Below are 16,275 nucleotides of genomic sequence, written 5' to 3'. Positions count from 1 at the left end.
GGTAACTGAAAACTGTTTGAACTTGAAATACTTCAATACTCAGAAATCCAGCAATGCGACATCAGTAAACTGCACACAACACACTCATGTGTACCAACCCGGCCGGTCTGTGATGCTTCATACCAAAGGAAACCAAAGAGACAAGAGAGGAAAAGAGTTCTGGATTTCACTGTCAAGTTTAGGATGCAGTGTCTTCTCTATTCCAGCCCCACTGAGTGATTTCCGGCATGTCAAAAGCATCCACATTTTACTTTTGTATGTATCCTACTGTCTGAACTGGAGAGAAAGCTCCCAGCAGTGCTCAGATGCGGATCGGTGACAGCAAGTACTTCTACCTGACTGGTGCCGCAGAGCGCTGAGATTACACAGCTTGATGGCCACTAAGACGTTATTATTTCCTGCTCCTGAAATGCAACATCTTCACAAGTTGGATTAGCCGGCAGCAGCTTAGCCGCAAACAAAGATTAGTGAAGATGTCTAAAGTTTCAGATAGTGGCGTTCTGTGGCATCAAGGCTTGGCAAAGATTAGCTACCTGTTGCATGGTACAACACTCTCACTGCTTGATTTTGCTCTTCACTATGTGTGCAGAACTCCCTGTTCCTCTATTCATCTCTATTAACCTCTATATAGTGAATACGGTGAAGACAACAAGGATAGGCAATCACGTTTTTAATTTCGTCAGCTATGGAATCAGGAACAGAATATATTTTTCTATTAAATTAATAGAACAGAGAGGAAGAACAATTAATTTAAACGGAACGGAGCAATGGAGCCATGCCTATTAATTTAGCTGCTTACTTCTGCAAAACTTGATTCAACCCTTACTAGTTGACCTCAAGTCAGATATTCTGAAGAGGAGAAAATCAATTTCAGCAGGTTGAAATAGAAAACCAGGAAGGAAGAAGGTTTAAAGTCCTGAAGAAGACCTACAGTGGTCGAAACATGTTGTTTTTTTTAATGATTTAGCCACTACAATTTAAGAATTTTTCCTTCCTCGTGATTATATTTCTATATTTGGAGTGCCTGGATTGTCCTTCAGTTTGTAGTCAACCCTTTAGTAGTTGACCTCAAGTCAGATATTCTCAAGAGGAGAAAATCAATTTCAGCAGGTTGAAATAGAAAACCAGGAAGAAAACAAATGCAATCGAATGGTATTGCTTTTTTTGATTTTATAGATTCATTCTCTGTCTTATTCGAGGCCAAGCAAGCCTTATGATTCAAGCCATGAGTATACATATAAACCAAAATGTGGAATTGCCTATTTCACCCAAACCCATACAGGCCCGGCGCTGTTTATTCACCCAATATCATCGTGCTGAAAATCCAAGGTAGCTGTGCCGTCTCTATGGCAACTCCTGCACAAACAAAATTGAGGGAGGAAGTGTGTAGTGGCCACGGTCACTGGATGCATGAATCATCCTGCTTGGTGAAGAAACAAAAATATCACAGCATGGACATATTTGAGTGGTTGTTTCAATCAAAGGCGACAACAGAGAATGTGTACTCATATGCATGGGGTTTATTTTTATTCTATTTTTCAAACATGATATCTCCATTTTGGGAGAATATCACTATGCGAGATTCACCAGTCAATATTTCCAAAACACAGATGATTCTATGCTCAAACTTATAATTATTTTGTAAGCTAAGGTCTTGACATGAATCTTAAATGGGAATTTATAATGTGCCTTGCTTTCATGCCAATCATTTTGTAATAGTAGGTGTCAGTTTTTTCAAAATAGAGGATTATTTTGCACTGAAGCTCTTCATATTCAGTAGATGAAATGCTTTAGTTCAAGAAAATTTGAAAATTGATGCTAGCTGTTAGAGTGCAATTGACAAAACCCAGATGAAGGCAGCATAGGCTACTGAAACTTTTGCTTGCTTAGAAGGTTTTTTGATGTCCAAATAAATCTATGCATTGGAGCTGAGTGAGCGGCGACTTTTCTTTCTTTGAGTACATTCAGCCCTGTTGGTCTGCACCTCGCAAAATACAGGTGTGCGCTTTCTCCTCTCTTTATAGAGTGTAATTGAACTAAGATTTTACCCTTTTAGATAAGATTTTACCCTTTTAGATAAGATTTTACCCTAAGGAACCCCATTTGAGAAGATTTTTGTTGTTCAGTATGACTTGGCACAGAATCCGTCATCCTTATACATTCTCTCATTGTGCTAGCCTCTATTGAATGCAATGTCAGTAAAATTAAACTACTCCTCATTTTGCTAGCGACCTCCTGGAATCTCCTCCAACGACCCCCAGAGGTCCCATGTCCCGGAACCCCGCTTTGGGAACCACAGGTCCCGACTGTACTGCCCTGTCTCAAGCTGTAGCCCTCTGTGGCACAGTGAGTGTCTGTCTCACGTCAGCTCTGCTCTTTGTCACGGAGTCATGGGGAAGGTTTGGGATCTGGGTATGGGGTGAGATCTCACGCACTGTCCTCCGCCTCAGCCGGGACCCCTCAGGCCTTCTCCCATTGCCCTCACACGGGTTAAGAAGCGGAATGTCAGCCAGACCTTCGGTAACCTCAGCGCCACAATGAGTGTTTCACTGTGGAGACATCCAGCAGCTTAATAGGGGCGGTGAGATTCCTCAAATTATGCCCCAGCAAAGAGCTTGATTTTGTGGCTCAAATTATCATTTAGTATGGTTCCTCTAATGGCTGCTGTCTGCGGGAGACTCCCTGCGTTCACCATCATAATAACGTCCTGGTCCTTTTAAGGGCGAATCTCTTGCTGTGACCGAGAAACGCGGCCCATTTGTAAGCTCTGTTAAATTATTCAAAGTAAACAGTGGAAAAACAAACATTCCACAGAGAGCCTCATGCAGTGTCATTATTCCTCTGTATTAAGGGACATTGCCCGGGCTGCTCTCTGGTTTAATTGAAAATAACTCAGGCATCCAGCATTGTTGGTGTAGAGTCTCAAACCCTGTGTAACACACAGGCATGCAAACAATAAATAACAGCAATTATGAACACAAATCCTGGAACTAACAACTGTACGTTAATCTGCATGAGGTCATGCAGGCGGTTTATCGAAGTAGGAGACACCGGCCTAGAGTTATCTCCGTTGCATGTGTTGCTTCCTTGTCTGGTGTTGTTTAGCACCACTCATCTCCTAGAAACCTCAGTGCTGCACACTGTTTACCTCCGCTAAGGTGTTATGTTATGTTTTCACCCTGTGAGTCATTTGTCTGTCTGTCAGCAGGATATCTAAAAGACTTCTGAACAGATTTTCATGAAATTTGGTGGACAGATTGGCCTTGGGCCAAGGAACAGTTGATTCAATTTTGATGGTGATTCAGATCTGGGATTTCCACCATTAGGCGATTATTTTTTAGCCATTGATTCCAAATCCTAAGGGTATGTTTGCAGCTTCATGAAATCAGTTCAACTTAAACTTTAAGTGATAGGAATAATGTTGCAAGTTGGAGAATTGTTCGTGGTTCATTGGCGGTTTGCACCCTCAAAGACAGCGCCTTCTAGTCAAGTAATGAGTTATCATTTGGCCTCATCTGGTCATTTTATTTGGAAAATATCCAAATGACATGAAAAAGTAGTGAAGTCCTGAAGTACAGGAATCAAATCTGTAGAAAACTGGGATACTAGCTCTAAGATTGAAAGCCTCTAGTGAGAGAAAAACAGTAAACTCATTCCAGAATCTTCTGTTAATGTTCAACTGTAGCTCAAAATGTAGAGCATGGCACTGACAAGGGTGCAGTTTCTACTGGAGCAACTGGAGCATGCTAAAAATTTATGGACTGATGACCACTTGTGCCTTGTTGATGGGGGCATTGTCATCACAGAGGACACAGCTCCCATCAAAAGATAATTGCACCCAGGAAATCACACAGAAATGTTGGTGGCAATTAGAATTGATATCCTCATACGGATGACTGGAGCTCTTCCATGCCAGGAAATGCACCCCACACCAGCACAGATCCACCCGGACCTGCACCGGTGCAGTGTGGGTGTTCCCTTTATTTCGGCTGTATCCTGCAGATCGGTGCTGTAAATATCCTCTCTAAATATTCTCTAGCTGCATTTCCCATGTAACTCTACAGGGATGAACTGAAGTTTTTTGGTGTTTTATCAGTGAGGGAAAGTGTTTGTTGCGTGTGTGTGTGTGTGTGTGTGTGCGTGCTGCGTGTTTGTGTGTGAACTCTGCAGTCAGATAGGATCCAGCTGTCTGTGCATTGAGGCAGACAGCAAAGTGGATCACTGCTGCCTTGGTCTGGTCACAGATGGGATAGATGGGTAATGACAAACATTTAGCCTTTTCAGCTAATATTCCACATCTTCCAACACATCTTCCTCATCTCTATTGTTGGTTTAATAGTGTGTCAGTAAATGTTTAACCATTATTCTTATCTTGGCTGAAATCAATGCATAGTCAAGCTCTCTTGTAGGTTTTAAATGAGTGTGTTAGAAGTCATTTCATTTGCTTTTGAGCTTATTGACTCTTCCCATCCATGATTAACCACTATGTAATTCGTTCAGGGACACTCTCCAGACAAGGCTAGACAGTTAATTGCATATTCTATCAGCAACTTCTCACACTGGCTCGAATGTTTCTCTCCCCGTTTTCCAAATCACTATTGTGATTTATTTTGGTCCCTGTGAGCTGGAATAGAATATTTTAATGCTCCAGTTTTTACTTGTGTGGCGGCACTATCCTTTTTATGTTGTGTACATTTCCCCGGTGGAGTTTTGTCTTAACTGGCAGAGGAACAAGGCAACAGTTGGGCCTGACACAGAGGTAATAAAGAATTGATGTAATATGTGTAGCTCTCCTGAGAGAGAGCGAGGCTGGGAGAATACACAGTGCTGTCTGTGTGTGTGTGAAAGCTTGAGTCAGGAGAGGCTTAGCCAGTGAGCCACAGCTAATGGAACAGGCAAATAGAGAAGCCTCGTTAGGACTTCATCAGCAACAAATGATTGAAATTAAATTGCACTCCTATAAAGGGTTCTTGATCCCTGTAATACAATACCAGGTTGAAATTGAACACCATTGATAGTAGTCGGAAATAAATTAGGCTTAGTCATAGTTGTAGACCTATGGCTGTTGTTTGTTTCAGTAATTTAACACAGAAATTACCTGCTTTGTAATTATTGTGCCACAAACTTGAGTCACTGGATATAAAGGAGCTATGTGTAACATTTTAACATCAATAAATCTTTGCCACATTCATTTGAGACATTAGTATAATTACCATAAACCAACAAGACCATCGCCGGTAAGATTAGCATGCAGCATTTTACATAATGTGCCACCTGGTCGGATTTCGCTGCATTACTTTACAGCACAAAGACATTTTGCTTTATGGCACAAACCAGAAAAAGGGCCGCTGTGTTTCCAGTGCAACCAGAGGTAAAGCTTTCATTGGTTTTTGCATGGGTGGATGGTGGAAGGAGTGAACGCACATTGGCCGTTGTCAGTGCTGTTATCGGCTCTTGTATTTGTTCTTGCTCTCTCTTCAAAACAAACAGAGTTACACAAGGGACGGGGGTAAGCAGCAACATCCTCTTTGCAATAGAAAGCAATGAGGTTTATGGGAATTGTGGTCTTAAGATTGAGAAATAGCTCTAACAACACCACTGCTGTGAGATAGAGGCTGCCAGTCATCTCGACCATGGACTCATTTGTTCAGTTATTATACCAAAGTGTCACAATCAATTTGACGATGATGTTTAAAAATGCTACACACAAAATCATGTTGACCCAGCGTGTCATGCCTCTCTTCTGATTGTCCTTGATGGCACAGAAATGTGAAATGTGAAATGTTGAAAAAGAGCCTGCTCTCTTCCTCTTCCTTTTTTTCTCTCTCTCTAACCCCCCACCCCCCCCCCTCCCTGTCAGAGTGTCAGGCGGTTAGTATGTCAGAGCAGAGAATCAGCGGCTCTATTAGGTTTTGCAGCGTAAGCCCCAGCTGTCAGAGCACCACAGTTATCAGAGCCAGCAGCATCTTCCATTCAGTCCCTTTAAAGCCGCCACTTCATCAGCATTATTTCCTTCTCTCAAGCGTAAACTGAACTCAAACCCTCCATGAACAAACTCATCTCTGTGTCACTGCCTGACGCCTTCCCTGTCCCGCCACACACAAGCAGACAAAACACACACACACACACACACACGCACACACACACACGCATACACACCCGCCATCCCAAACCAAACACCCCGTCTTTTCAAGTGAAAACAATGTGAACTTGACCCACACATGGCAATAAAAAACAAAAGTGTCTGTGTCTGTGGGTGTGTCAGATTACTGCCCCCTCCCCCCAACTCAACACGTGCGGGTGGGGGGGGGAGTGGTGTGTGTGTGTTTGTGTGTGTGTGTGTGTGTGTGTGTGTTTGGGGGGGGGGTACATTTTCAGTGTGTCACTGAAACTGTAATTGGTTGCAAGCATCCCTTGTCCTCCACTCTCGGCCTGGCCAGACAAGCAACACATTAGCATGGGTCACACAGGCAGCTGTGTGTGTGTGTGTGTGTGTGTGTGTGTGTGTGTGTGTGTGTGGTGGGTTTTGGGGGAGAGATAATGAGCTTGTATGCAGGCAGCCGATCCCATTGTTCCGAAACTCGGAAAGCCTAAATTAATGTTATTATGGCATGAGCCAAATGTTTACAGTGGCTTTGTTGTGTTGTGTTGGACAGCTGAGCCGCATCACAAGTTCTCCGATGCAGCGGGTGCAGCTTCGCCCCACCCAACGCCCAGCACCCTCCTCTGCTCTGCTCCCCCTTTTCTTTCTATGACACCAGGGATGCAGTTTGGATAAACCTACTTCAATGTTTATCCACCTTTTAAAGCTACATGAGGCAATTTTGCTCCAAATGGCGCCAAATGATGTAAAATTTTAACATCAATACCCAGAAATCATGTAATGTAACATCAGTAAACTGCACACAGCATGCCGGCCATTTACCAACAGCTTGTATTTTACTCTTAAGTTTTGATTTGTCACTGGCTGTCAGCAGAGAAGATTTCCCATCAGTGTTCATACCCAACACCAGAATATAATTTGGATAAATAGGGCAAATCTACAGTATGTATGTATGTATGTTACAGTGAATGTTCTCAGACTGATGCAATTACATGAAAATTTGTTTATTTGTTTATTTATTAGGATCCTCATAATCTTCCTAGAAAAGAAAACATAAGAAATTATACTTACATTACAACAAAAGAAACAAAATAGGGCAACAGTGATACAATAATAGACACAATAAAACAACAGCAACAAACAAATAGGCCTTTTTCAAGAAAATAACGCATTCATACTATTCCGAAATTATCTTTAAGGTTGTTTTCATTGGTTGTTTTTCATTTAAGATGATCACTCACTGCAGTTCATGGTTACTTATGTTTTCTGCATCACTTTATCACTGGGCGAAATGGAGTAGAATGATGATGCTGACACCAATCAGACTTCTTGTGTTTATACGTAAGCCTTGCTTGTACCGATCTGTCTAAATTTACAGTATGCCGCTCTTATATCATGGTGCAAGATGTTAATCAGTGTTATTGTTGTCATAGAGATCTGAAAAACTTGAGGATACCATTGTGAGTGAAGTGAGAGTTGCAAATTGCCAGAATCCCAGCACGTTATTCAGCAGAAAACATTCCAAACAGTTATTATGAGATTGGACATGCATGATAATCATATTAGCGTTTACTGTCACTTCTCTTGAAGAGTTTTGTAGTCTTGTGAAAGACGAGGGGTTCAATATGTCCTGAGCAGAACACAAAGCTGCCATTCATTTTCCAGCTCTTTGTATTCCAGCGTCCCCAAAAGGGAAATCTTGTTCTCTTATCCCCAGGAACTTAATTTATTTTCCATTATTGTGCGAGATGGCTATTTGTTCTCCAAATATAAGTCAGGTGTCCTTGGAGACGAGTGCACAAAGGATCTCTCTTGGTGGTTGGGATTTAATTCATTGCTCTATAGCCTCCTCCTAACACAGCCCATCAAGCTTTCACATAGCTCACACGAGTTTCACTGAAAATTACAATATAACAAAATTGTGCTGCAGCACCTTTTGAGAAATCCCAGTAGGACACTCAAAATTGGACGAATTATATTCCAAGGCTTGGCACAGCTAAATGTATTTTTCATGTGACATTGGGATGGTACAATCAAACGGTGAAGGACACAAATCCTAATATAACCAAGCGCTGACATTGGCATTACCTCTTGTGCTGAGTGCTGAAGACGCAAATTGGAGTTTTACAAACATTTTGCAGAGGCGGAGCTGCTCTGGAGGCAGAAATAATCTCATTGGTTGAGTTAAACCTCAATGGGCGGAGTTTCAGAGTGCAAGTTAGCTAACTGGCTAACTAGATAACCTACATACCATTGCTAGATTGCTTTTATCAGTTAGTAGCAAGAGTGCTAGGTTCTGTTTCTTTGGCTCCGCCCCTTGAGGTTTAACTCAGCCAATGAGATATTTTCCAGAGCAGATCTGCCTCCAAGAAATGTTTTTATATCTAAAATTCCAATCTGCGCTTAAAGGATAATACCAGTGTTTTTGCCCCTCTCCTTTACATTATTCCTGGTTTGTCTGCACACTGTCAGCACAGTTGGAGATATCAGGGTTGGTTTTCCTCCCTCCAGAAGACGCCATTTGCTGCCATTCATTCTTACACAGTATGAAAAACAACTTCCACAGACTTGGAGATTGCCCAATTTAGATAATCCATCACAATAAACATCATTTGGTTTTGTCAAAGTTTCTGTTTTATTGTTATTTAATTTGGCCCGAGTTGAGTGTTTTCATATCAGCACTGCATTACATTACGCTCTGCTTCCTGTCAATCACCCGACACCCACAGGAAGAAATGGAAGAATCTCCTCCAGGAAATAATCCCTCAAAATCATGTCGCCTTACATACTGTATTGTCACATCCATGTCTTTTTATTTGGGGCGTCTTGCAAAGGATGCATTGTAAAAGGATGGGGGGAGATGTAGACTAGACAGATGTAACTCTAAATTACTGAGTTCTCCTTTAAAGCTGCTCTGGTTGTTTGTTGTCTCTTCTGAATTCTTACCTGTTAAATAGATGTTGTTGTGTTTTTTACCTTTGCACATCCTCTTTTTCAGCTGCTCCATATTCATTCAGAGAGTTTCTTGTTCCCTGTCCCCAGCCAGATTTTCTCAGCAGGTCTGAGATTTGAAGCCAGTCAAGTGTTGATGATCATTGACTGATCAGGATGGCAAGACAAGACAAAAATCCCTTTTTAAAGGCGTTTGTGATGAACTGATGAGCTCAACCACCATCTATTGACCTATTGTACTTCTAATGGAATTGATTTCCTTGATTGTTGTATTGATATCATTAGCAGGCCTATCACACCATTGATTAAACGGTGATGAATTGTCTTCTTCTAACTGCAGCTCTAGGCTAGTCAGTTTAATGGTTCATGGGCTATACCGGTGATTCATTAGCTCATTACCACAAAATGTTATTACCCTTATGGATAGTAAAAAAAAAAAAAAAAGCACAAGCAGAATTTGCCATTAGGTTTCTGTATTACCTAATTGTTATCCTAATGAAATGTCAACACCAAAAGAGAAAGCGGTCACTCGGGGTCACACGAGAAGGCCTGGGAGTCTTTAGTGAGCAAATTGAGCGACTGTTTGGGTCGCTTCTCTTCTCCTCCAGATAAGGTAATAGATAATGGTTTTTGAAGGTTATGGAATGTGAGGTTTTACAAGGACAAATCCTAAACATGTGTTGATCATTACTTCAAGAGGGGGAAGCGCCAGCTGACCTGTATGAGAGAGAATCTACCGGAAGGATATAATGATACACCTCAGGGGGCTTATGTCTTTTACATGCGTGTGTGTGTGTGTGTGTGTGTGTGTGTGTGCATTGGTGCTAGTGTGCGTGTCTTTGTGCGTGTATGCGTCAGCCCATATCTGTTTGTGCTTGAGTGTATGCATGTTTCTCAGGATTATTCTAGTTTTTCAGTGCGTGTTATTTTAGTTTTGCTTAGTTTTCAGAAAGTGATATGAATTTTAGTTTAGTTGCTGTTTTCCTTAAGTGTTCATCATTTGTTTTTATTTAATTTTAGATTAGGTTTTATTTCAGTGCTCATGCCATTATGGAATTCGTTGGTAGCACTAATAATTTATTGATTTGGGTCGTCCATATATATATATTATTCATATAGCAAAGGTCAAAAGAATTAAATTAAAGATAATGCAGGTTTATTTTCCTTCAGTTGGTTTTCAAGCCGGAGATTTCAGTGACAGTTCATGACAGTTTTCATAGTAAGTGTATTGTTTTAATTTCCATTCCGATACTAAAATGTTTTGTTTTCATGGCGAGTTTTAGTCTTATTTGTACTGAACTATAATAACGTTGGCATGTGTGTGTGTGTGTGTGTGTTTGGAGAGACGGCGGTATGCGAAAGAGATCAATGCTGTTGACAGGGGCGTGCGGTATGATGTCATGCAGCCACGCTTTGTTTTCATAGCGGCTGTGTGTTATCGCAGTGCGCTGGATGTCTGCCAGCGCACAGTGGATGTCGTCACTGTACCGCAGGCCCTCGCTCGGCGGCGGTGGCCGGGCGCGCTCGCCGAAATCACTGTTATTTTAACCCGACGGCGTGAGGAAACTCCACATTCCGAACGCAAGATAGGGCGAGCCGGAGAAAAAAAAACGGAGCATGTCGCCGATGCCTGCTCCTCAGAAATATCCCGCGGTCAGTTTCTGAGAAGCGCGGTTTGATCTCAGCGCTCCTGCCTGATGCACCGCTCACTCATATCAGATGTGTTCAGATCCCCGGATTCCTGTTTGAGGCCCCAGTGCCGGGGTACGCATTACTCCGGGATAGCCTTAAATGCACCATAAAATCATCCGGCCGCATCGGGGATTTCGACTTGCATGTCTTATGAACCCTGGTCGGATTGCTGCAGATATAAGCCTGAGCTGTAGAGGAATGAGCGTCGCCCCTTTCTCATCCCAGACAAGCATCCTTCACATCATGCGAATGATTATTCTTCTTATGGAGCTGTAGCCGAACTCCGCTCCATCCAGGAAACCATAATGCCCCGTGTGCTCATGTGTGTGTATTTATGAGAATAGCATATTGTGATGACGAGGATGGAGAACCTTGTAATGCAGCAGTTATTTTTAAGATTTTATAACAAAGTGTTTATTCAAGCTTTGTTGGACGGTACATAGAGAGATAGGAAAAATAGGAGGGATGCTACAATACAAGGCGTGAAGCAGACTGTAACCCACAACTTCACAAACGCACGGCTTGTTCCCCAACCTGATGAGTCACCGGCACACTCTGTCACCATGCAAATGAGTTAGAGGAATAGACATTATAATAATAATATTAGAGGATAAGCAGAGGGAAGGATTGGGGGAAAGAGAGAGGCAAACTAACAGAGCTGGAGAAGTTTGATTAAACTCTTCTGGTACGGCTAACTCAGTAGCAATGCAACCAGTCTCTGTTTATACCCGTTGGCATTAAAAGTGTCATGAAAGCTATGAATTCTTACCGTTTTACAGTTGACTGTTGACAGCAGAGACGTTGAGATATGTAATGATAAAATAACTATAATTACTGCTCCATATTTGCACAGCACCTCTCTTAACAAAGTCACAAAGTGCTGTCAATCAACAAACAGTTGGCCGTAATTAAGAGAAGACTTGTGCCGCTCACTCTTAACACTTAACAGGGTCAACATCATAATGGGCTAACAAATAAGATAATAACAATAAAGGGTCCAATTCATGCTGTGTAAAATTACACAGGTCCTTAGCAGATTGAGATCTGCACATTTGAGCTATTCCTATTCAAATTTTGACTATTTGATGTGCACTGGAGATGGCGTGCCTTTGCTTGTGCCTGGGTTTATTCAAAACCTTGTCATTTTGATCGGTGTGGCGGAAAATCAGACCATGAATATTTTGCCTTTTCCTGTGTTTCTCCTGAGGCATTGCCTTTAAATACCGTGCACCTTTAATTCAGCTGAATTGGACACTTGCCCTGGAGAGATTAACTGGATAAAAAGATAGATTTGACAACATCTGAAGTGATTTAGGCTATTCAACATTTTTGCCTATAAGAAACCGAATTCATCATCATTCAAAAGATGGCACAGCTCAATGCTCGAGGCCCATAAGTAAATGCAGGATGCACTTGGCATTCTACAGGTCTTGGTGGCTCAGTGATTTATATCCTATTTGATGAATTTGGAGTTTATTAGCATGCAGATTTCTTGTCTTATGTCATGAAATCGAGGGTACGACGGTATACATATTGCAGGGTTTCGGGTGCATTAAGGTCTGCACCAGTAGATTTAAGTCAGTCATAATCCATGTATTGTAATGGGAAAGTGGAAATGCCTTGATTTATATATTCATCACCTCAAATTACATGTTGCAGGAAGCCACATATCCCCATGCGTAACTCCATGTGGTTTAAATGTTAATCAAGAGCAAGTGTATACCTTACTAATGTATGTTTACTTTATTTTTCCACTTAGCTCCATCTCTCCATGTGTTTTCTACCCTTCCTTTAAACAATGAGTGCATTTTGTTTCTGAACGATTAGCAGGGATGCCCTCTATCATCTTGCTAAGCTCAGGACTTGCAGGGTGTTTTATAAATGGGGCAAGTCTTTTAAAGATTTCCTTTTTGCAAGCCGCAGTAATGAGAAGGCCTTACTCTTTGGTGACTTTTGACCAGGAGTGCTGTGGTTTGTATCGCAGTGGGTAACAGTTGAACCAGCATTTAAGTCATTGAAAGGGAAGGTGAGAGGAAATAATAGAAAGCAATCAGCGTCGTACAGTATTCCTCAGGAAGGCCACAAGAGCCGGAGCGTCCTTGGAACATGTTTTCGTAAGAACGAGGCCGTGGGATGACGTTTTTCAGCTCGCGTAAATGTTTACTCTCTACACTTTTACCGCTTTTATTGTCAGATGATTAGACTCTGAGCGATGCCGCCTCTTCAAAAGGACTCAATGTATGCAGAAGGAGGTCAAAGGTGTTGCTGCAAAGGATGATGTCACCCCACAGTGTGTAATACGAACGTGTAATGCTCTTTTGGGAGCCGTCCGCTGTGTGGTTTATTGATTCATAGATATGGACGATTTACATCTGTCAAACAGTGTATATAGATGCATTTCCACTGATTTACTCCCACATAATGTATCCTCGCTGGGTATCGTGGTCAGTAAGTGGATTACCGCAGAGAAGTGTTGCGCCTGTCAAAATGTGGAGGAATTTACAGCACAGTTCGTGGCCTGCAGGTTTTCATCCAGGTCACTCTGTCCCTCGCAATCTGCTGCGGACGTGCCGTCGAGAATAATGAGCGTTAGCAACATTGTGCGAGCGTGTCAGTCTGTATCTGTGCTAACCCAGTGAAACGCCGGTGCCCTGACCAGTAGACCATGGGAGGGAATGTGCTGCGGGTCACAGACAGGCCATCCGGCCGTTTCAGGCCGTCTACTGCTGACTCACCCCTCCCCTCCTGCCAGGGAGCGGTCAACTGTGTCCACATCCCCTCCGCTCGCCAAGCCTGCATATCGATTAGGATGGGTGACCACACACACAACATAGGCTCTTCTCTCTGGATCGCAACTGGAACACAATGAAGCCCCGACTCGCCGCTCAGTCTGCTGAAAGAGCAATCAAATGAGCCAAATCATCCTTTGAGCGTCATATATTGTCGCGTTTAATGAGTTTTCTGTTGTTTGCCTTCTGGCAGAAATCCAGCCGACATTATATCACACATCTTTTTATCCTCAGTTGTGATAGATGAGTTGGTGGTTTCAGTTACAATACATGAAAGAGTGTTTGTTCAGCTGTTCTGGGTCTTCTAGGATTCCTCTTGGTGGAATTCAGGGAGAGTGTTGTTGCCAGCCGCACCCAGACCAAGTGCAATATTTCATTCACAAGGTTGTTGACTTCCTATGCACTCTAGTTTAAGATTGTTTTTCTAAAATGATCAATTGTCCATTTAACTAAATTGTATGTGTTTGGAAATGACAAATGAAACTGCCCCAGCGCACGATTTAGGGATGGGCCCAAAGAAAAACCAAACAGTTTCCTGAAGAGAGTTGATAGAGTGAATTTCATAGAACACAACAAGTGCGAACCCATCGGGCAGCGTAAGCACTAAAAGACTCCAAATAAACACCGCCTCTACTCAGATTATTGTTCTGTGAAGCCGGGACACCCAAGAAGCACCGGAGTACAAATACATTTGTGTTTCCTTCGAGCTCTCAAAAATATTCCAACATAGAGCCTCTTAATCTAGATCCACAGTGATTTTGAGGAACTGTACTGTATTTGCAAGTAGAAGCTTTTGCAAATGTTTATTTCTGAGGGAGATTTTCATCCTTATGCTATTTTTACAAGATTAATTATGAAATCTGAATGAATACACACACCGAATACACATTACACACCAATCTCCAATAGTGCGCCCTCTATGTTAAGCCATTTAGCAGGTACTCTATTCTTCTTCTTCTTCTTCTTCTTCTTCTTCTTCTTCTTCTTCTTCTTCTCTATTCAATATGTTTTTTTTAAGTCTGACTTGTTGAGGACTTAGCTCTGAAATTTTGTTATAAATTTTGTAACATGTTAACATCTTTCATAACAAGTCATAAATGTTCTACACAATGGTGTTAGCGTTGAGTAGTTTGTCATTCAAGCATCCTCCTGTTGCTTCCAACAAATTGCAAATTGCATTTGAGCAACAAACTACAAGAGACTAGTCAGCCGTCAGTCGACTGTGCCACACATCCTCCCTTTCCGAAAGCCTTCCTCATTAAAGTTGCATTAGTGAGGATTCAGCTTCATCGTGCCTCCCAAGCGACGGCGTTTCTCTCCAGACAGATTTTTCTACGCCTGTGTACGGCAACTGCACATACCATGGATGCTGCAGGACCCATGTGCTTTGTTGAGGTCAGCTTGACATTTGAATGGCCAGCAGCGGAAGGTAAAAGCAGAATGGGAAGCAGGGAATTGGCAAGGGGCCACTTCCTCCCTGGCTTTCTGATAAAACCCTAAATAAGTAACTCGCTGCCCGTGTCGTGTTTCTTCAAATGACTCGGAGAGAGATGACATTTTTAAGCCAGACGTTTAGTCACGCCTCGCTGATTAGAATAGCATGTGTTTTCTCTCTTTGTGTCGAACAGCCTGGCTCCCAGTAGGCTTCTCTCTAAATTAGTTCAATGTCAGTTTGCAGCAACATCCAGGGTGGATTTATGCATCATGCTTGCATTTATCAAATTCCTCGCATGACTGATATTACAAGCAGCAGAAATGTATTTTCTGACTGAATATGTCAATGTAAAATGTCATCAAATGTTTTCTATTATGAAATCGCCTATACGTAATTGCATGTACAGTATGTACAGTATTGCATGTACTTACTGTACTGTAAATAGTGACAGGAGACAAACAAACCAGGAGACATAATCATAGCATTGAATTCTTTGCACAAGAAGCAACAAAACAATATCCTACGGTCACAACTTCAACCTCAGGTCATAATTTCAACCTGGTCAGCGGGAAGGCCCAGTGTGTTTACACTTGGAAAGGGAAGAAATTGCTAGAGTGTAACCACACTCAAAGAATGTGTGCGTTGATTGCTATCTCACATGTCACATATACATTCTGAGGGGAGGAATGTCGGCGGTTTTCCCAACTAAATGGTAACAGCTGTTCCTGAGTGATGTGTTTGATGGAGGTCGAGAGAGTGGTCTGCTTTTATTTACTTTGGCCACAGCCTTGGAAGGGGAACACTTCAAACGGACACAATCTGCCATCGGACGCCAGGCCCAGCGGAGAAACATTCCTCGGTTTCCTGCAGCAAAACATGGCATGTTCCTCTGGTCCGGTCTGTTTCGGTGGGAAAGCCCCAGTTTGTGTTGGGCGCTGCTGGGCCCACAGCTGGGATTTTACAGGTCAGCACATTTCAACTGGAGGGTGTACGTCCGATTACAGGAGGTGGGGAAAAAAGAGAAAAAAATAACAGAGCAGAGATTTACCTCGGCTTGGGAATGTGTTTACAGGCCTGCGGTTTTTCTCACAACACCAGGCAGATATCATTGATGTTCTCAGCTCTCTATTGCTCAGTCAGTCTCTATATCAACCACGTCAACCTCCAAATCAGCGTCTCTAACTTGCTTTTGTCAAGATTGCAAAGGCTTGAATCTGATTGTGGCTTCAATGGCGGAACGATCCTGTTTAAAAGATAGTATTATACAGAACAATTGGCCCTTTGAAGGCACTTTAAGAGATCGT

This window comes from Centroberyx gerrardi, chromosome 18 (genome assembly GCF_048128805.1).
Source record: "Centroberyx gerrardi isolate f3 chromosome 18, fCenGer3.hap1.cur.20231027, whole genome shotgun sequence".
Classification (NCBI taxonomy): domain Eukaryota; kingdom Metazoa; phylum Chordata; class Actinopteri; order Beryciformes; family Berycidae; genus Centroberyx; species Centroberyx gerrardi.
Note: the sequence above shows the minus strand (reverse complement) of the source record.